The sequence below is a fragment of the Pinus tabuliformis genome, chromosome 7 (genome assembly GCF_031772625.1).
Source record: "Pinus tabuliformis cultivar Carrire ecotype Pingquan chromosome 7, CPIR1, whole genome shotgun sequence".
NCBI lineage: Eukaryota > Viridiplantae > Streptophyta > Pinopsida > Pinales > Pinaceae > Pinus > Pinus tabuliformis.
This window is the reverse complement of record NC_142293.1, coordinates 1,839,304,806-1,839,328,833: the sequence shown is the minus strand read 5'-3', so window position 1 is coordinate 1,839,328,833 and position 24,028 is coordinate 1,839,304,806.

Genomic DNA, 24,028 nt, shown 5'->3' with positions numbered 1-24,028 from the left:
GGTATCAGAGCGGTCTGCTCTTTCTCTGTTTTTCTTTGCATGTCCCCGACGAAGTCACGGTATAAGGAGTTAGGGCTCGAACTGGTTGAACCTTTGCAAGAGCAGTCTCGCAAACCCCGACGACCTCCCATGATGGGAGAAAAGAAAGACTAGGGGGCAGGAGATCCTTTGAAAATATTGCTGGAGGAAGCCCTCGAGCGACAAAGGAACGCGATGATGGATGACTTTGTCCAGATCCTTTTATGACTACCCATAGGTGATGCATCCTCATCCAACACCCACTCTAGGGGTGCCACTCCTTTTAAGGTACAAGTTAAATTTAACATTGCCATATTTGAAGGACAGAAAGATGCAGATGCCATAGATATATAGTTAAATCGTTGGAAGGATATTTTTCAGTTCATGACTTTTCCAGTCGGGAAAAGATTACTTTTGCACTCCTCAAAGTCACCCCACATGTCAAGGACTAGTGGAAAACCTACTGTGAACAAAATGACAAGAGGGAATCCTCACTGTTTTTAGCCACACCCACTTCGAATTCTTTTCGAGACGCCATCAAGGAACAATATTACCTTGTCAGGAGCTATGAAGATAAATACATAAAGTGGACCTTGCTACGACAAGTAAGGGACCAAGATGTGTTAGAGTTCACAAATGTTTTCTATACCCTTCACACGAAGCTGGGTATTAAGAATTCTGAGCGACATTTGGTACTCAAATACAATGATTGTCTACAAAAGTATATCCAGGATGAGATGGAGTTCCTGGACATCTCCTATCTTGGCGCCACCTATCGATACGCTTTCAAGATCGAGCAAAAATTTAAACAGAAGAAGCTAGACTTTGGATCTGCGAATCTAAAGAAAGGGAAAGGCGCCCCTAAAACACAAAAGGAAAAATCCAAGGCGGGGCGACCTAGGACAACTTGCTGAAGCTGTAAGAAAAGAACAACACCACTAAGACAAAGACGGACACAAGGAAATGGTGTGAGTTCTAGATCCCCACTCATAACACAAGTGAGTGCCGAGCCAAGCAATCACTAGTGGCCGAGCTGAAGGCTTCTGAATCAGATGCATGTTCCGACTCTGAGACAAAAACTGACAAGGGGAATGACAAAGAGAAGTAGATTATCGATGTAGAGCCTAGTGCCACAGTTGCCAACACGAAGATCCAGAAGGATGAGCCCAAATATCTAGAGGAGGGGGAGCAACTATTCCACTCACAAATGTGGGTGAAGGGTTCTCCACTATAGTTCATTGTCTACAGCAGCAGCCAAAAGAACCTCATTTCAGCAGAGGTCGTGAAGTGGGTTCGCCTACCAACCACTCCACACTCGTAACCATACACCATCAGGTGGCTTCACCAAGGGCGAGATCTCTGCATCAACCAATAGTGTTGCCTTCCCTATAACATCAATGCCTTCGCATATGAGGTATTGTTTGATTTTCTCCTCTTGAAGTTTGTGATGTTTTATTAGGCCAACAATACTTGTGGAAGTGGCATGTTGTGTATGATTCTAGGCCTCACACTACTATTATTACTTTGGGTAATAATTTGTACAGGATACCGGAGGTAGCACCACCTACTATCGTTTCTTTGATCACTATGAAGAAATGTAGTAAGATCATTTCCCAAATCAGAAAATTTGTTTTCCTTATGATTCGCCCTTAAGGCAAGAAGAATATTGTGGTCAGGGCCTCCAGATAGGGCTCCTTTGCATGACAACAACAAATGGACAAGGTTTTAGATAAGTACAGGGACATCTTCACCTCACCCACAGGGGTACCTCTACAATGTCAAGTCAAGCACTCCATTGATCCGACCTCGGGTGCCGCTACCCAATTGACCGATCTATAAATGCTTTGTTCTAGAGAATGATGAAATCAAGAGGTAGATTTAGGAGCTGTTGCCGAAAGGGCACAATAGGCCAAGTTCATCACCCAAGGGGAGCTTGATCGTGTTGGTACAAAAGAAGGATGGGACCTGGAGACTCTCTATTGAGTATCAGGTGCTAAATAAGATCACTGTCCGGAATAAGTATCAAATACCCCAAATTGATGACCTTCTGGACCAGCTCAAGGGGGAAAAATATTTCACCAAGATTGACTTGAAGTCCGGTTATCACTAGGTACCGATCGAACCCTTCGATGTGTGGAAGATTGCCTTCAAATCCAAGGAGGGCCTTTTCGAATGGCTAGTCATGCCTTTTAGGTTGACGAATGCCCCTACAACCTTAATGAGGCTGATGAATGACATATTGCGACCCTTAACCAACTCATTCATATTTGTGTATTTGGATGACATTTTGATCTTTAGCTAGAGTTGGGAAGAACACCTCCACCATATTCGACAGGTCCTCCAAACCTTGTGGCAACTCAAGTTGTGTGCCAATTTGGAGAAATGCACTTTTGGTATGACCTAAGTTCAATGTATGGGGTACATCATTGATGAGTGGGGTGTGCATGTGGAGCTAGCCAAGATACAAGTCATTCAAGATTGGCCAACCCTAACCACTCTAATAGAGCTCCATAACTTTTTAGGTCTTGCCAAATTCTATCGCAGGTTCGTGTTGGGGTTCTCTCATATAACTTGGCCTTTGAGTCAAGTCACCAAGGAAGGAGGGAAAGGAAAGTTCTTTTGGTCCGAATCCCAACATAAGGCATTTTACTAGTTGAAGCATCACCTTTGCTATGCACCAATGCTCACATTACCATACCAACAAAAATTACATTTGAACATTACATGTAAGAAGGGAAGCACTAAAAATGCTGCAGATTGCCCCAACCATCCACCAGTCATGGTGCTGAAAATTGTGCTCGAATCTTTTGGGCATGAGACTACGGGGTGGCCGCATCTTTACAAGAGAGGTCCAGAATTCAGAAACACATACTAGACACTCTTGGAAGGCAAGCAAGTTCCAAATTTTCACCTCCAGGATACACTGTTATGCCACTTGGGACACCTTTGTGTTCCTTCAAGTGAGTGTGCAAATATGATTTGGGAGACTCACTACAGTCTGTTCGCTGGAAATTTTGGGGTAGATAAAACAGTGGCAGTGTTGCAAAAGTATTTTTATTGGTTGGACCTTCGAAAAGATGTTGGGAAGAACATTAGATCCTGCATTGCCTATGCCATTGCCAAACCGACCATCAAGAAGCAAGGCCTATATACTCCTCTGCCTACTTCTAGTCGACCTTGGGAATCCATATCCATGGATTACATGTTTGGCCTCCCTTCTACTAAGCATGGAAATGATTGCATTTTCTTGGTCATCGACAGATTCTCTAAGATGGCCATTTTGACTACCTGCAAGAAGAGTATCACAACATAAGCCATCTCTAAGATCTTCTTTGAACGAGTGTGGGTACATTTTGGGATCCCACATTCCATTATCTCAGATCGGGAAGACATGTTCGTAAGTACATTTTGGTCAAGTCTCTAGTCGATGTTGGATACCAAGCTCACTAAGTCCACAACTTTCCACACCCAAACTGATCGCCAAACAGAGGTCGTCAACTTGATGATCGTACAAATTCTGCATATGTACAACTCGAAGAATCTACGCACAAGGGATGAAAGCCTCCCTTATGTATAACACAACTAAAACAAAGCTATCTATAGCTCAATTAGCCACATCCCCTTTTAGGTGGTGTTGGGATTCCAACCACTGTGTCACATTGATGTGGCCATACCATTTGTAGCTACTCAGGCAGATTCAACTCATGTCCAGTCCGATGCTGACAGGGTTAACAAATTCATTGAGTGCATTCAACACATATGCCAGCAGGTCCATGACATATTGGATAGAGCCAGTTCTAAGTACAAGCAACGCCATGATAAACATCGGGTGCCACACAAGTTCCACATGGGCGATAAAGTTTGGTTACATTTGCAGAAGGAGCACCTCGCTAGGCCCCACCGCAAGCTTCGCCTGCTCCAATATAGGCCTTACACCATCACTAAGGCTATAGGGGACAATACTTTCGAGCCCAACATTCCACCATTCCTTGGTCTGCACCCAGCGTTCAATGTGGATGACCTTTGACCATACTTTCCACCATTACTAGACACATCAGACATTGGAGAGAACCTCACACCAACATAGTTAAATCCATGCTACATGGAACATGCCACAACTAATCAGATCATGGACACGTAGATAAAGAAAAATCGCCAACAGAAGATCCAACTATATCAGTTGCTAAAGCTGGCCAACTCCTGCACCAAGGCAAATGGCTCACCAAAGACCAAGTTCAACAGAAGTTTCCCCATCTCATGGAGGCACTCAACGCAATGGGGACCATTGCTTCCAAAGGGGGGAGGAATGATGCGGGTGGATATTGGTGGTCAGTCGCCTATTCCACTTGGACCTCCAATGTTGTTTCTTTTCAGTTTCCTTAATTGTAGCACAACTTTCTATTTTTGGCAGTTTTTCGGGTATTAAACTTCGAGAGCCGTTTTGAGGGACTAAAAGATGTTTTTAGGGAAAACAGAGAGACCGAAAAAGTACCAAAGTGGTGAACTTGTTTATTTTCATCCTCCTCTTCAAAATATTCGAAACGAGGTATTATGATAGCCAAACGAAGATCCTATGCCAAAGGTACGACCCGAGAAGTTGATGTACCAATTTACCCAAACGGTGCCCACAATTTTTGTGCTTCATCTCCTAGGGTTAGGTTTTTGGATGCTTAAGGTTTTCCACTATTTCTCAATAATAAATAGGCCTTTGAGCCTCATTGTACACAATTCAGAGGCATGTAGCCGCCACATCTCTTCTCACAGATAAACTACCATCGCTGAGCTAGTTTATTTCCATTTATGTATTTAAGCATATTTCAATTGTTTTCTATTAATGAAATGAAGTTTTATTTCTGCTGCATCTCTGTGTTTATGTGTATATCTGTACATTTTTGCGTTCCCGCATAAGTCTAGATCAAGGCATTATCTTTTTTTCTTTTCTTTCAAAAAATATGATGATAGGAGTGTTTTAATTGTTTTTCTTGATGGTGGAAATGGATTCAACACCATAAAAAACTCCCAAGGCACTCAAAATCCTGAAGCTTGACAATTGTAGCCTAAATTTTCCAAAATTTATGTTGGCTTTTATCAAAATATTGCCAAAATTTTTACTATTTTCCAAATAAAAATATAACCTATTAGACTACTCTTTGTTTATATGACACATACCTCTTCCTAAAAAAAATAAAATAAAATTGGTCTTACATTAATTAAAAAATATGATTAATATCAACATATAAATTAGAATACTTACATTAGTTAAAAGATATGATTAATAACAACTATAATATACCACAATCCTTATATAAATTAAAATTATCCATAAAAGAATATTGTTTTTTATTCATATAATATTATCCATAAGAGAATATTGTCTTTTATTCATATAATAGTTAATTAGTTATAATATAAATATCTATACATTTTTCACATATACCCAGTTCACATATTTTGGTAAAAAAATATCCCTTTTAAATTAAATACACATAATTCCTCAATATCACCAAAATATCTAATCCCAATTGAATATTTCCTAATTTAAAAAGTTAAAACTTTAAGATCTCCTTAGCTACAAACCTTCCATTAGGGTAGGGTTTCATATAGTCTTTTTAGAAAACATAAAGGATATATTTGCTTCTCATAATGATCCCATATGATATTTTAAATTGATTTACAATATTATAATTATTAATGGTCTATTTGTAGGATGACTAAGTAGTTGGCATAATAGGATGTTATCCTCTCCACCTCTCCACCTAATTTAAAAGAGAACATCTTTAATGAGTTGTGATAAGGTTTAAGAAATATGGAGTCTTTACTCTTGCTATGTCATAAATTTCTCATATATATTTTTGTTTTTGTTATAATAACAAAACCTTCAAAGATTCAAAGGACTCCCTAAAGTCTATTTTGCAACACATCATCTCCATCTATGATTCTGTGCCAATAAAACAACCCAAAATGAGAAAAGGCCACATGAAGAGAAAGAATGTCCCCTCAACAGAGTGCCTAGTGCATTTTTTGATGGGGCTGAGCAACAAAACACTTGTGGCTGCAGAGTTCACATTATCATGGACGAGAAGCTCCAATATCTTATTTCATGGAATGGTGGGAAAGGCACTAATAGTATGGCTGAGGCAAGGGCTCTAGCGGGCCTCCTTCCCTTTTGTGTGTTCTTTGATATACAGGAAATTTCAATTTATGGTGACTCCAAAACAATGATTGATCATGTCAAGGGTGCCTGCGACATTAATTGTCCTCATTTGGCAGGATGGATGGACATGATAATGTTCTTCTGGGGGCGCATGAGAGATTGCTCCATACACCACATCTACCGTGCCCAGAATCTCTAGGTTGACTGCCTGTCCAAGAAGGGTCTGATTTTAGGTTCTGGCTCATGGTCCATGAAGGTTATAGATGGAGAGAATTCCTGCTTCATCCAGGACTTCTCTATCCCTAGTTTTTGAGACTCTGGTTTTGTTACAAGTTCTCTTTTTTTCAACCTTTTTGTCTTTTCTTATATAAATCATGAGTTTTAGCTATCTTGAAACTCAATCTCATATGTAATATGTACTCGTCATGTGATGCTCATATCTCTAGTTTTTGTTTTTCCCGATTGTCTTTTTCTAGATTGGTGATATAGGCTTCTGCTTCATGGAAGGTTCTCTTCCTTCAAGTTTTGACCACGTTGTCTCTATATCTAGGTCTTCTAGCTTCTTTTTTGAGCCATTTTTGTACCATCTGAATCTTTTATATTGACTCAATATAATACTATGAAGCTTTTTCTTTCTGAAAAAAACCACTAATATTTCATTTAAATTACTTTAACACATTACCATTACCAATTATATAAATGTGCTTTTTTTTAATTATAATTTGTTTTTAAATTACTTTAACACATTACCAATTATATATATATATATATATATAAATATAAATTGATGTGCTCTTTTTTAATTATGATATGTTTCTAAAGGAAATGGGATGCATATATATTCTTATCACCAACGTGGCAAATATGAATTAATCAATGTGCTCACTTTTTTATTGCGATATGTTTTCAAAGGAGATATGCTGTTATAAAGTGGGTGATAAATTTAGGTACTTTATTTATTATTTTTAATTGATCGAGCATTTCATAAAGGTTTTGGAATTCAAAGTAAAATGGTATCTTTGATGAAATATGAAGATTGCATAAAGGCTTTGGAAAAGGAATTATGGTTGAAAAGTAAAATGATATTTCTATAAGGCTATTAATTTTTTAAATTTATAAAGTGGTTGAGTGCGAAGAATCATTTTGTCTGCAAGTAGCTTTTAACCCTTCAAATAAGTATTGGATACAATGTATAATTTTTTGAGAATCACAAATTAGGTTAAAAATATTATTTTATTTACGAATTTATGTTAAGTTTAAATTGACTTTTAGCTTTTTAAATTGAGATCATTTTTACATTTATATATATATAAATTTTTTTATTATAAGATTTAATCATTTAATTTGAAATGTTTTTTTGTTATAATTTTGTTAAATTTGTAATAAATATTTATTTATTTATTTTTAAATAATGAATAATATGTTTAAAATTTATTGAAGTGGAAATGATTAATTTTTTAAGGTAAATTATTAAAAATGAAAGTTGGCGTGGTTTTCCTTGATAACAGTGATGTGTCAACTGACATTCGCGGATAGCAGCCAGAGATGGCTGTCCTCACTGTTGGTTTGACAAAACTGAGTTTGATAGGTTTTTCCACCTTTTGAAAAAAAATAAAAAATAAAAATAAAAATAAAATGAAAGTTGTAATAGAGAAGAAGGCTAATGAGGAAGCTTGCAAAGATGAGAGCTTGAAGAATGCAATTTTTTTGAAGATTGATGGACAAAGTGGTCAAGGAGCTTGTCCACAATGGGCAAAGGTATTTATGCGTCATGGTCATTTACAATATTGTTTTGTTAGTGAGTAACAATGAATGATATTTTGATTATGTGTAGCTCATTGGTCATAGTTTTTCCTATGTGAGTTAAATATTCATTTCTATTGTTTGTTCATGTTCTAATTTCCTATGTGTAATCCATTTTATGGCTCTACGTAGAATTGATTGGCATAGTTATGAACAATAAAATTGTTCAAATAATGTAATCATTTGCTACATTTAGAGATAAATAGTTGGCTTACCACTTATTGATTCCTACTCATTACAATAATCATTACGCAATGAACATCACCAACACTCTCTTCACTAGATCAATGATGTAGAGTTATCTTCCGGAGTCATCACATTCATATTGTTAGTATCGACATTTTGAACCATCTTCTGTGGTTCATCACTAGGATAGATGCATGAGTGAATAAGGCAAATCTCAATTAAGTCAATAAACGCAAGTATGAGCTAGGATGGGAATGAAGGGCAACTGACAAGTTCCGAAGGAAGGAGAGTGATTAGGTTAAAAATAATATAACATAAATTAACAATAATTTGATTTTAGTTTTATTTTCAATTCCTAATTTCTTTTTAAATGTTTTATTAAATATTATTAAAGATTATTAATGTTTAAAATGATAATTGTTATCAAGTTTCTTTATCTTATTAATTGGTAATTAAAAAATTATGACAATTGCTAATTTTAAATGTTTTATTAAATATTATTAAAGATTATTAATGTTTAAAATGATAATTGTTATCAAGTTTCTTTATCTTATTAATTGGTAATTAAAAAATTATGACAATTGCTAATTTTAATTATTTATTGATAATTCATAATTATTAATAATTGACCATAGTAATTAATGGTTAATAAAAGTATTAATTGGTTGTTAAAATATTTTATAGCTTAAAATGAATAATAATTAATGATTAATACTTATTAATAATTATTCGAAGTTATTAATGATTATAAAATAAATATTTATTATTTTTAATTTTAATTTTTAAGATTAAAATTAAAATTGAATTTAATGTTTAAATAAAAATAAATAAAAAATAAAATAAAATAAAATTGGGTTAGTAATTTATACAATAAATGGATGACATTGAGAGGCCTAATTAAGCGAGAAGAGGGCAGGGAGCTTTTAGGATATGGTGGATTTGGAGGTTAGAGTGGGAATCCAATTATCACTTATTTTCTAAACATCAACACGTTTGAGGTTGTTAGGGGGCTTTCCTATTTCTATAGCTTCTCTAAATTTTATATGGTGATAATGATCAATTTTGGCCACAACACAAGAGTTTTCAATACAAATATGATGATTGGTTTTACTTTAGTGATCGACGAAAGCTGAGGTTTTGGAATGGTTATGCTTAATGTCAGTGACATGCTCTTGAATCCTAGTTAAGATTGATTGACCGGTCTCCCCAATGTAGGTTTTGCCACATGAACAAGGAACTAAATAAACCCCTTTGTGGCATTTAGGATCAATGGGATCTTTTACCGATTTTAGGCATCTGCTAATGGTGTTCATAGGTTTAAAGGTGGTTTTAATATTGTTCTTTTTTAAAATATAAGCAATTTTATCAGTGGTGCCCAATATGTAGGGGAGGTGAACCTTACCAACATAATCATCCATTGGTTGTTTGTTTTTAGGATTCTCTGCATTCTTGAAAGCTTTGATTCCTTGGCATCTTCTATATCCATTCTTTTCAAAAACATCCATGAGATGGTTTTTCTCTTGTTCAAAATGATCATGATCTGAAATGTGCACAACCCTAGTTGCTAGAGTGTTGAGAACCCCAAGTTTCTGAGCTGGATGATGGTGAGAGTTGGCATGTAGGTAATGTTCAATGTGGGTTTTCTTACGATAGACCTGGTGAGATATGGAGCCATCTTGGTTTCTTTTGCTTAAGATGTCAAGAAAGGAAAGGTTGCCATTCTCTTCCACTTCCATTGTAATCTTGATAGGATTAGATTGACTGTTAAGGTGTTGTAGGGAAATGTCTAATTTTTCTTTTCCATGAGGCCAAATAATACAAGTGTCATCGACAAATATTTTCCAAAGTTTAGGTTTTAATGGGGAGGATTAGTAGGTTGCTTGCCTTGAATGATTTGTACGTTTGTGTTTGGATGCTTTGAGTGGTTTGTGTGTTTATGTGTTTGGATTTGGATGATAATTTTTTGTGAATATTATAGTTGTTGTGTTATATTCCTATATGTGTATGTAATTGTCTGCACATCTATTTCATTTAATTCTTAGTATCTTGAAAAATAATTTTAAGAATTTATAGCCTCAAGATTTATATGAGTGTAGAACTTTAGGAAATGTTTTCACCTCGAGAGATTTGATCCCTCTCGACGCATGATAGATTCGGTGTTAGATGGATCTAGGATGGTTTCAGTCATGCACATGTCGCATAAAATTTGTTGAACATCTAATTATTCTGACCATTTTAAATATGCTAAATTTGTCTGAGATTAATTTGGTCATTTTAGTTTTAAATTTGCTGAGTTCTCTCATTTTGTAGAGAGAGTAGATATTGTTAATAACATTAATGATGAAAAATGACGAAATACAATTTTTGAATGCAGAATAACATTGCAATAGTGTTGAATGATAGAAAATATGAATATTAACAATGTAGTCAATTACAAATAGTCTTCATTCTGATCAACCTCAAACTATTTTCTTTTACTATTCTTATTGTCACCCATGTTAGTTTTTCCATATTTTCATATCAATTATATGAAAAGGGCAGTTGAAATCGTAAACCATTCAAATCTTTAACTCGAGCTACTATAGTAAACATCATACCTTGTATCTCATGCTCTCCAATTTTAATAGGCCGAGTTACTATAACACATAAATTAATGCACATTGTTAAAAATTTATTTGTGCTTACATTGAAATCAATGCACACTATTAATCCAATCACTTTAAATTAATGTATCATCATACATCTAGTTACATCAAACCAAAAATCACCATCTACACTGAAATCAATGCATTTAATCCAAGCAATCACATAGGATTAGAAAATAACATCTACGCTAAAATCAATGCATCTAATGCAAGCAATCAAATAGGATTAGAAATCAACATATACACTAAAATCAATGCATCTAGTGCAAACAATAAAATTTAATTAGAAATCAACATCTATAGTAAAATTAATGCATCTAGTGCAAACAATCAAATATAATTAGAAATCACCATCTAAACTGAAATAAATGCATCTATTGCAAGCAATCAAATATGATTAGAAATCAACATCTACACTAAAATCAATGCATCTTGTGCAAGAAATCAAATATAATTAGAAATCAACATCTACACTGAAATCAATGCATGTAGTGCAAGCATTCGAACATGATTGGAAATCAATGTCTACACTCAAAACAATGCATTTAGTGCAAGCAATCAAATAAAATTAGAAATCAATAAATACATTGAAATCATTGCAGCTAGTGCAATCAATCAAATAGGATTAAGAATCAACATATTCACTGAAATCAATACATCTATTTTAGTGAATAACACTGTATATCTCCCTTCCTCTTCGCCCCCCTCTCTCTTCCCACCATTTATATCTATATCTCTTTCCATCTCTCCTTTAACTCTCTATCTCATTCCTCAAACACACATGCTATCTCTCCATATCTATATATCTCTCCCTCCCTACCTCTCTCCCGCTTAATCTATAACTAGATTTCTTTTTGTTTCTGCTTCTCCGTCACTCTATATCACCCCCCAAACATACACACATGCTTTCTCTCTCTCTCTCTCTATCTTCACCTTCTCTCCCTCTCTCTTCCCTGTATCCTATGTATTTTATCCCATGTATTTTGATGGATGCCACTCTATTCCATTATGGTGCAAAATATTTGCAGTTTGTATGATTTCTTGAGCTTTCTCATCTTGTTTTTATTTTGATCCCTCTTCCTTTCTTATGGTATTATATATATGCTCTCTTGCTCTTGCTATTGTGTATGGTTGTTGCCAACTATCGAGAACATGATAACCAAATTTTTAAGGTCATCAATCAAGAGTTAATGTTCATAATATTCCATCTTAATTCTATTCCATAACCTGCATGTATTTAACCCCATGGAGAGAGATAGAGAGAGAGAGAGAGAGTGACGGGAGGAGGGAGAGGAAGGTAGGAGAGAAATCAAATTAGAAATCACCATCTCCCTCTCTCTCCACCTTTCTCTCTCTATGTCTTTCTTCTTACCTCCCCCTCTCTCTCCATTTGTCTCTCTTCTCTCACACATACTCTCTCTCTTCATTCATCTCTCTCCCTTTCTCTCCCAACACCTCCTCTGGCTCTGTCTCTACCCTCCAACTCTGTCACTATCTCCCTCCATCTCTCTCCTTCTCTTCCCTCTTCTCTTCATCTTTCCTTCTCTGTCTCTCTATCTCACTCCCAAACACCATCTCTCTCCATATCTCCCTTTTCACTCCCTCTCTCTCTCTCTACTTTTCTCTCTCTATGCCTTTCTTCTTCCCTCCCTATCTGCCCCTCCAACTCCATCTCTTTGTCCCTCCCACTCTCCTCCTCTCTATCCCTCCCTCTCTCCTCCTCTCTCTCAAGTTCTCTCTCTTGTCCTTCCTCTCTCTCCCTTTCTCTCCTACCTCCTTCTCTCTCCCCCCTCCATCTTTGTGTCTCCCTCTCTCTCTTACTCCTCTCCTACAACACTTGTTTAGATGAATGGTTAATTTTGAATTCAATACATTTAGCTATAATCAAAATAATCTCTTCCTAGTTGTGTTCTCTTCCCCTGCTTCCTAGGTATGCCAATATACGTTATCCCTTATAATGGCTATGGCTATGCATTTCATCCCAATATTCCTAGGGATCAACAAAAGCCCAATAAAGTGAGCTCATAAAGGGAACCTATGAGAATGAGACTAATTAAGGCCTAGAAAGTTTCTATCCAAACCACTTGCATGAAAGCATGAGTAACCAAACATTTTTCATGTTTATTACCAAAATCTATTTATATAAATTTAAAAATGTAATTTAAAAAAAATATATATGTGTAATTTAATTTTTTTATATAATAAAAATAATAAAATATCAAATTAAAATAAATATATTATTTTCGTATTATTCCTATTACAATATTAGAGTCCAACTAAAATTATCTAAATATTATGTGCATTAATAAACATGTTCAGTAAACAAAAAAATTGGAAACAAATACAAAATACAAAACATAAGTAATTCCACATCATGGTATGCACTTGGGCATCAATAGAATCAAAACAAACATTGACCTCATCAAAATTTTGCAGTCTGTTGAAAATTCATGGTGTACTTATTCCAAAAAGAAGGGAAAGTTACCCAAAGTTTTCGGAATTTTTGATGGATCTCTCTCATTAGGTTATTGTCTTCCGGAGAAAAATAGAAATATGCGGTGAATTTGATGAACTGTACAACACATTGCCTGGGCCATTGTTCGTCTTATGTACTCTATTATTGCCGTAACTACATGAAAAACTTTTTATTTTCCATTGCATTCCCTATTTTTGCACGTCTCTTGCATAGCAGTACCTGTCCATGAACAAAATTTGTTTTCAACAATTTTCTGTCGGTATCGTTTCGGATAAAAAGAGAATGTAAATCCATTTCTACTTCAGCACTGGAGAAAGATACAATGAATGGTTCTTAATATGCAATCAAAACCCAAATAATCCAACGACATGGCCAACTTTTTTTTGAAAGAGATGGCTCGTGTAGAAAGTGTATTTTATTCGAATCAGTACTCTTTAGGCTCACTAAAGCACGTTGCTCTCATCCAATTCAATCACGAAATCGAATGAAAAAACAAGTACAGATCAATAATTTGTAAGTGGAGAGTACAAATCCAGCGAATAATATGAATAATTGTGAAAAATATCAATTTTTTTTGGTGAGTTGATATTATTTAAATATTTTGTATAGTTTTTTTTTTGGCCGATATGAATAAAATTTCTACTTTAATGACAGACAAACATCCTTACACATTATACTAACGGTAGGAAACTGAGTTGCCTTTAGTGTGACTTTTTGGAATTTTTAATTCGGAATAAGTGAAAATTTTTGTGGTGAAAATCTTGATTTGTGTTATTTAAACCATATTTACCAAGTTCAAGTTCGAATTCGATTCGATATGGAAAAAATTCGATTACTTAAAATTCAATAAAATTCGGCACTTTACCTCTTATTCCATTCTTTTAAATAATTTAAATGTACAATTATAACATTGAAAACAACAAAAACTCTTTTAAAATTGTTTCAATTATAAATATTGCAAATAAAATTATATATTAGACTAATTAACTTAGTTTTATATTTAGAATAGCAAGTAGGATAATAGGTTTTAAGGATTTTTGTATTGATACATTCATCCACCTACACCATAAATTATATGATATTTAATATAAAGTGAATTTCCAAGAAATTCTATATTACAATGAACCACATAAATTCCACATTATCAAGTATTTTATGTTCATAATGAAATGGTATATTAAATGTGTGCAAACATTCTTTAAAAATATACACTTATATTATCAATTACTAATATTTTTTATTTATTTATTTATTTCCTTTTTCTTTTTCTTTTCTTTTTTTCTTTCTTTCTTTCTTCTTCTTCTTCTTCTTTTCTTTTTTCTTTTTTCTTCTTCTTCTTCTTCTTTTTTTTTTTTTCTCGGGTAAGGAAAATTCTTAATTTCATTATAAAGAGGAAATTACATGCTGTAGATGCTGACGCATATGCTGTGCATGATCAAAATCATGTATAACAGTGATGTTGCCTTTGTCCACGCAGGGGGCAACGGAAATAAAAACATAACTAAGAGTCATATGATAAGTAACTGTAAAACATGTACAGAGATAGTATGTACAACCAAAAAAGGCATATGCCTGATAAAAAAATATAAACATAACCAGTATCACTAACTAAATTAAACATTTAGATCCATAAAAGGCCTATGATAATATTGATAGAAGGTTTCTCCTTCCTGTTCTCTAATCATCCAGAAGCCTGGCTCCCCGATCGCAACCTCTTTGGATAAGCTGTCGGCAGCTCCGTTCTGCTCCCTGTATATATGTGAACAAGTGAAGGTGTCAAAATATGAGATCAATCTCAAAGTCTCATCCAAGATGTGCAATAATGTATATGTAGAGCATCTAGTTTTCCTGTTCAGCCAATCACAAATTATTTTAGAGTCCCCATATAGTTGTAATTCTGTGCAATTTTTCTCCAATGCGAATTGTATGATATGTTTTGCGGCAAGGAGCTCGGCTGAGTTGTTTGTGCATCTGCGGAAACCAATCAGCATGCTGTAAGAATGATGATGGGATAGGTGAAGAATAGCCCCCCCTCCACAGCCTTGCTCTTGGGCTGCACCGTCAAAAAAAGCCCAAGGTTTGTTGTGATTTATTTGAAGATGAGAGGGGTTGCACCTATTACTGGGAGGAGGATCATCCGGGATGAGTGAGTAATCTGCAATGACTTTTGTTGCCAGGACAACCCAATTTGGTACTAAATCCTGAAATATGTTGCGATTCCTAGCAATCCAAATTGTCCAGCAGGTTAGCAGTGGAAGATTCCGAATCTTTTGTGTTGAGGAAGTGTGATACCAGACTTGCCAGGCAGCAAGGATAGAGTTCCCAGCCCAGGTAGCAGTAGGAATGATTTGCTGTAGAATAAGTTTCCACAGGTTACAAGTTGCTGAACATTCTAAAAAAAGGTGAGAAGTGGACTCATTTGCCTGCTTACAGAAACAACACCAGTGGGGCCCATGATGTGCTCGCTTGAGAAGGTTTTCTCCAGTAGGAATTTTGTTCCGGAGGATGGTCCACATTAAGAGTCTAGTTCTGGGGGGGGCCTTGAGTTTCCAAAGGTGTCTCCACCAGTCAGCAAGTAGCAGAGGCTTCCTTGGTGCTGCCAAAGTCAAATAACCATCCTTTGGGGTATATCTGCCATTTTTTGAAAGAGCCCAAATAATCTCATCATCCCCTTCAAGTATACGGATGTGGGCATCCATGAGGGCTTGGGTGTACTCCTCCCATTGCTGTGACCAAATAGGAGGAATGTTTAACTGATCTGCAGATTTCCAGGCTTGATGAAGGAAAGTGGAATTTTCCAGGTCAGCAATCTGAGATATATATGTGAAATTCTATTGCTGGAGATACTGAATGAGATCCCTGGGTAATCGATGCATGTCCCCGCATCCCACCCAAGGATCAAGACCAATTCGAACAGTGTGTCCTGATCGAATTCTCCAAGTGATACCTTCCCTGATCGGGCTTAAAGCCTTAAGTACAGCCTTCCAAATGATTGAGACCCCTGAGGTACTTGGATGGGCTCTCCTAATCTAGTCCATGATGTGAAGGGGAGCTATGTATTTGGCATATGTGACCCTCATCCATAGGCTGTCTGCTACTACCAATTTCCAGCCGAGTTTTGCAGCAAGTGCTAAAGAGAAATCCTCTAATTTTTTTATGCCCCACCCACCCCATTTTTTTGGTAAATTCAGGGCCTCCCACCTGACCCAAGCAAATATCCTTCCCTGTTTGTTCCCTTGCCAAAGAAACCTACAACAGAGGGCTTGAATTCTGTTGAGAATGCCTCTGGGTATCCAGGCCAAGGACATCCAATATACCAGGGTGGCTTCCAGGACACTTTTAATAAGAGTGAGTCTTCCAGCCTGCGAAAGATATTTGAGGTACCAAGTATTTAGTCTTTTCTCCATCTTGGAGATGAGCCAAGTCCAGTCAGCAATTTTATAACCCAATGGCTTCAACTTGTACCCCAGATATTTTAGTCCATCTGCTAAATGCAGCTGAGTGAAGTGGAAGCACTGAAGTGCAAAGATTATCTTGTGCGGGGTACATTCAGTTGTTGTCAAGGTAGACTTGTTGTCATTTATAATCATTCCTGTTGCCACTTGGAAGAGGGTGAAATTAGCCTTGATGATACTAATGTCCCCAATACTGCCATTGATAAAGACCAGGATGTCATCAACAAATAAAAGGTGTGTCAGGGTGCAACCTTCTGTTATCTTTATGCCTTTTAGTCTGCCCCTATGATGCTTGTCTTTGATGAGATTGCTGAGACCTTCCATGACTAGCAAGAAGAGCAATGGCGAGAGGGGACATCCCTGTCTCAGCCCCCTTCCGGAGGTAAAAAAAGGAGATGCACTTCCATTCACCAGGACACTAAAGGGGATATTAGTAATGCAGCACATGATCCATTTAATGAATGAGTAAGGGAAGCCTAAATGAGTTAACAACAAAATTATATAAAGCCAATTTACTTTGTCGAAAGCTTTTGATAAATCGACCTTCAAGATCGTACCTTTGCCTTGCCTTGAGTGTAAAGTATGAATTACTTCTTAGGCGGTGCCAACAACTTCATGGATCTGTCTGTCTTGTAGGAAAGCAAATTGTTCTGGCAAGATATGGTTAGAAATAATGGGCTTCATTCTGCTGGCAATGATCTTATATATGCAATTGCAGAGAGATATGGGGCGAAAGTCCTCGAAAGAGTCCGGGTTGTCCTTCTTCGGAATGAGTGCAAGGAAGGTAGAGGTAATAGAATTTTCAAGAAATCCTCTGATTCTCGAATCCTCAACAATTCTGAGCAGGTCTTCCCCAATGATGTCGAAGAAAGCCAAGTAGAATTCCACCAACCAACCATCAGGCCCCAAACTTTTATCCTTTTTGAACCATTTTAAGGTATGTTCCAATTCCTCCAGAGTGACTGCCTTAATTAATTCATCTCCTTCTCCAGGATCCACATATCTAGGAAAGAGTTGTGCCACCCTGATGATTTCTGCAAGATTTATCTCCTTGGGGGCTTGGTATGCACTTTTGAAATGTGAGGAGGCTAGTTCAGCAAGTTGAGGAAAAGTATTTAAAACCTGCCCCTGATCATTCTGTAGTTGCCAAATGGTGTTTATCGCCTTTCTTCCATTGGCGAATTTGTGGTAGAATTTGGTGTTTTCATCCCCTTCAAACATCCAGATGGCTCTGCTCCTCAGGCGCCAGGATTCCTCCTTTTCCTTAAGAATTTTAGCTCTCTTTGCATAATGAGAAACCATCCTATCCTTATGTTCTTCTGAGGAGAAGATGCCTCCTAGATTATTCTCAAAAGCAGCAATGAGAGTTTCAATTTTACCGAGAGCTTGATCCTCCTGAATTCTTTTGTTATGAGCCCAAAGTTTTGACATCTTCTTAAGGGTTGTAAGATTTTGTATAAATCTTCTAGTACTGTCTTCTCTTCTTCCAGGGGGGTTTGCTCTCCAAAAATCAGAGACCAATTTTTTATAAGAGTCGTCCTTGAGCCAAACAGAGCAGAACTTAAAGGGTCCTTTAGGTTTTGCTCGCCCCCCTTCAATTTCCAGGTAAATGGGAAGGTGGTCAGATATTCCACCAGTGCCAACCCAGTGTCTGATTTGGAGCCCCAAGTCCAAAACCTTTTCTTTGACAAGGAAGCGGTCAAGTCTGCGAGCCAGACTATCTTCTCCAGTCCTGTTGTTCCTCCAAGTAGCTTGGGGTTTGGCAGAGGGGATATCTATCAGATGATGGGCATCCAATTTAGTTAAAAAGTAATCCGAGAGAGAGTCTCTCTGAGCCCCGTGACCCTAGGATTCAGCATGTCCAATGGAAAAATTGAGGTCACCCCCCAGGATCAGGTGGTCGGACATAAGTGAATCAGAGCTTAGGAGATTCTGCCAAAAAGCAGGTCTGTTCAGGCACGGGCCATAAACATTTAAGATTCGAAAATGTATCCCCAGTTCAGCCGAAAATATGTCTGCTCCAAGATGACCCGGCCCACCCCAGCAATTGTGTAATTTGATGGTATGGGAGTTGAAGCCTAAAGCAAGTCCACCCGACCTCCCATGCGCATCAAGACCAAAAAATATCCACCCAGGGAGCATGTTTTTGAGAGACTGTTCAATGTCTAAAGTAGGTCCCAAGGTTTCTTGCAGAAAGATAATATCAAGTGGAGCATTTTTTAGCAATCGACGAAGTGCTAGTTTCTTGTCAGGCCTAGCCAGCCCTCTACAGTTGAAGGAGAAAATCTTCATGGAGGGGGGGTAAGCTGGGATTCTCTTGCTCTAAGCGTCCCTGGGATGGTGGATTGTACCCCCAAAGCAATCTCATCTTCAGCTGTTCCTTTGGCTTTAGAAAGGAAGGAGGGTCGACCCCTCTGAATTTTAGGGGGAGGGGGAGAGTGTAGGAGTTCAAGCCCAAACTGATCCTGGGCTTGTCTCTTGGATTTCGAGCGGGTCATGTATCTCCCAGGAGGGGGGACCTGTAGGGAAGGAGTAGTAGACGGGGGAAGAGAAGGCGGATTCAGGGAGGGTGCAGGGGAAAAAATGGGGGCAGATGTAATCGGGCAGGTGAGAGGAGTTGTTTTAGGGGAGATTGCACTGAAATCTTGATCCAGATGATCTGATGAAGGGTTTATTACATGCAGTGCAGAGAAAGTACTAGATAAAAGACAGTCAAAATTTGAGGTATTGCAAGTGGGAATAGGGATGGAAGAAGACTTCATACCCATCGAGGGCAGGCCCTCGGATGGCGACTGTGGACGAAATGAGGGAGGCTGTGAACAATTAGGAGGTCGCCCGCACTTCTTCGGCTGTGGAGGAGCCACTGCCTCTTCTGCTGTTTGACCGGGATCTTAGCAACATCTGGGTCCTGTGAGGCCAAGGGAGCCTGATCCCTGTGCTGTGCCTCCTGATGAGAGTGCTGACAGTCCTTTAAAAGATGCCCAACCTTATGGCATCGACGGCATCTAAAAGGAACGCCCTCGTAGTCCAAGAGTTGCGGTCTTGTGTGGTTCCTCTAGCGTATGTCAATATACTCAAGTAAACCCTCAGACAGGTCCAAATGTACCAAAATCCTTGCAAATGCTAATTTCCCAGAGGTCAGGTATGAGTCATCAAATGTGAGGTAAGTGCCGAGTGCATTTCCTATATGCCTGAAGACATCCTTTGTCCAGAAATGTAATGGAAGTCTGAGCAAGCGGACCCAAATCGGACCTGCATCCACCCTCTCCCGCGCCAGGTCGAAGAGGGGAGTCCATCGGCAGAGGAGGACCAGGGCAAGATCTAGGTGCCAAATCGTGGACAACACCCAGTTGGTGTGCTCCAAGCTGCTGAAGTGTAATGCAAACCACCCTTTGACCAGGGTTTGCACCTTCGGAATCTCCTTCAGATTTTCTCCCCAAACCTCTGAGACCCATTGCTGTAGTTTGGCCACACTATAATGTCTACCTCGCACTCGGCCGACCAAGACCTTTGCTGCTATGTCCATGGCGTCAAGTAATTTTATATCTTCAACAATATTAAGGGGCGCTGCACAGGCACGAATCTTTGGACCCTGATTCTTTCTCGAATGCCCTGAAACCCCAACGTCCGTCGCCTCCTGTGTCGAAGCGGGAAGTGAAGGTCCCGGTGAAGAAACCCTAGGGTTTTCCGACGCCTCCTGCGGGATGGTAGCAAATATACCAGAGATGGGACCGATGCGTGTGAAATGCCCTCGAGAGAGAGCCGAGGTTGTCTGCGGAGCAATATGACCCGAGCCTACCTCTGTCGAGTCCTGAGGGAGGTCAGGGGAAATGAACCCGGAAACCGCCGAATGAGAGTTCAGTACATTTTCAGAAGCTAGGGTTTGGACAACAGGCTTGAGCAGCGGAGCAGAGAGTGCCTGGGAACACGGCAAAATAGCCTAAGAAATGAGAACAGGGGGAGAGGTTGCTTCCTCAGGAAGGGTAACCGGCAAGATGTGAGGGCGGGTTAGCGGAGGTAGGGCTTCAACCTCATCAGTGAGTTTAGACATGAAGGGGAAGAGACTGGCAACAGTGGTCCTGGTGGGGGTCCATGAGGGCACATCCTCCAAAGGGTCCAGGAAATCGCCCAGGTCATCCATGATTGTCGGGGGAAGTTATGACAGGTGCCAGACGGAGACCCAATTACTAATTATTCATTTAGCAAACCAAATCCACTTCTAATTTATAATTTATAGTAATAACATTTATTATTTTATATAATACAAAATGTTAATCTATGTAATTTAATACTTAGTCAAAATAATATAAAATGTCAATATGTGTAGTTTAATACTTATTCAAAATCTCAATCAAAAAAATCCATTTTAAAAACAAAATTTCATTCACTAATATAATACATGCAATATTTCTACTTATTAAAATATGTTTGTTTAAATTTGATAAATCTACAAATTTATATTACTTTATTTTATGAACAAATAATTACCACATACATTATTAATCATAGATTTTTAAATACTTCATTAAAGATTTTCCTATAAAATTCTTATGGCATAAAATGACATCTTAACCATAATCTTTGCCATTTCATAGATCCGAAAAAGTTTTGAACCGTAAATGGAAAGCTAAATCTCTAATTATGATTAGAAATCTGCAATGGCCTTAATATATTAATCCATTAATCCGTGAACTTATAATTGTGAACCTAATATCTAATACACCGTACCGAACTCGAATTGACGTATTAATTCGCAAATCGAATCGAATTGGCGAATTTTCGAATTTTTTTCGGGAGTACCGTCGAACTTGGTAACCATTTTTCTGACTGTATATATGGATCCAACATCCTAAAAAACGCTAACTCACTTCTATTATGCAAAGGTTACCCATCAAACTTGTGATTTCAATGAATTCCTACCAAATTTTAGAGAAATTAAACCAGAAAAATCCACTAAAAAAACTTTCAAAAACTCTCACTAAAAACTAGTCTGTAAAAGAACCCTTCCCACACAAACAACTTGCTCATTTTCCAGTAACTTATTGAGATTGGAGGGAATTCGTTTTCTCTGTGGCTTATTGGGATTGGAGGGAATTCGTTATCTATCGATGAAGCCGATATTCTTCGAAATTAAATGCAATGACAATCTTTCTTGGCGATTAGGCTCGAACTTCCTTGGATTGCTTTTGGGAAATGAGTAAGAAGTTGATGGACTTCAGAAAACCAATTACTAGAATCATCTGGTCATTTTATTATAGGGCATTGTTTGTACTAGGTTTTAAAGAAGATTTATTGATGTTATTTCGTTGAGATCAAAGGTTATTTAATCAAAAAAGTATATAGCTTTTTGTTTGGTCGTATTTTCTTTAGATAATCAAAGGGAGATTAGGTTTGGGAAAAATGGATATTTTTTTTTTAAAAGAATATATAGGTATTATTTTTAAGTATTATATATATTATGGGAAAAATTAGTATTATGTGTTTTAATTTATTACATTATAAGTAAATTTTAAAATTATATTTATGGATCATAGTTATATATTTAGTGAAGTTTTCAAAAGATAATCACCATATCTTATTATATACAAATTACAAAATATAAAACCATAAACAAAAAATATTTTCCCCATAATATTAGAAAATAGGAAATCTCCCAACAACTACTAGTGCATCTTCTTCATATTCTTCAATGTAGATAATTCCTGGTTATATCTGCGAGCCCTTCTTAGACAAATCATCCACCCCATGATTGATCTCCCTGTAGATACGAGTAAATGAAATAAAACTGAAAGAATTAATAAGAGCACAAACCGTGTCCTTCCAGTGTTCCAATGAAGAGGCATTTAAAGCATCCAACTCATTAGTCCATTCTACCAAAGTCTTTGAATCCCCAAATATATTCAGAAAAGCCACCCCCACATTCTTAGCAAAAGTTGAAGTTCCCAAATTTAGTGCAATTAGCTGAACGTTCATATTTTTGCCTCTTCCTCAACCCCAATATAATTTAAAACAATGAGTTCTCTCTAGGAAGATCAGGTCACTGTAGCGGCATCTGTTTGATTGTGCTACCCCGTCAAAGTAGCCAATAGGAAAATGTAGATGGTTATGTGATAGAGAAATAATTCTTTTTCTTATCTATAGGAACCATCTCTCTAAAATAACCCATAATATGTATGCTTTTTCTCATTATATCGATGGGAATATCTTAAAAAATGACCGAGTTCCTCATTTTCCAAATTCCCCACATAATATAAAATGAAAGAGAGACATAATTTGGGTTGGTATCCTTCCATTCCTTATGCAATCCTATAAATTTGTTAGATTCCATGTCGAAGAAATGTTTAATAAATTATGAACTGTCAGCCAGATCCCAATAACAAACGAACAATGTAACATCAAAGGTGTAACTCTCTCCCAGGTACTTGAAAACCCCTTTTCCATAGGTTATCCCATGTGAGAACTTTATTTTTCAAGCATAACCAACCAAATATTTCAATTTCATGGGCTTCCACTTCCATAATTTATTATACCACCATAACTGGTTTGTGACCACTAGGGAATTTGAAATATACATATAAGCATCCCTCACTGTAACCTTCCCATTCTTTGCATTCCCATTCCAATGTAACAAGTCCTCTTCCTGCAAACGGCTTACCCTTGCTTGATAACGATCATTAATATATAAAGTCCAAGTGCTGCCTATTCCCCTTCCAAGCCCAGGTCTCTAGGGGAAAACCAAATCATGCCTAAACTGGGAAGATGAACATCTTTCTTAATTTGATTGATATAATAGATCCTTTTTTGGTGGAGGAATGTAAGCAGTTGTTGCAGAAGAAACGAGTTACCAACATAGCCAACAAAGAGATCCTCTCCAATCCTTACCGTAGTTCCATTTTCAAATTTCCAATATTTGTTTCCAGCTCGCCAATGTTTAATTTTCAAAAGAGAATGCTAAATGAAAGAGACATCTTTGGATGTAGATATGTTCAATTTGATTCAAATATAAACCGAGATAAGTGAAAGGTATTTATCTTTGACCAAGTCTTGCCATAAGCCTTCTCCACAGATTGCCCTCTAGAGTGTTTTAACTCCAAAAGCCCAACCGAGCCACTCCAAGTTCTTAAGTTCCCATCCTCCTTCTCTTTTAGGCTATGGCAGATCCTTTAACTTTACCAAGTGAAACTTTTTCCTATCTGTGTTGCCTACCCATATGAAATCAGCAATTAATGAATTAATATGCTTGATAATGGATTTTGGCACCATAACAATATGCATCCAGTACATGTGCATG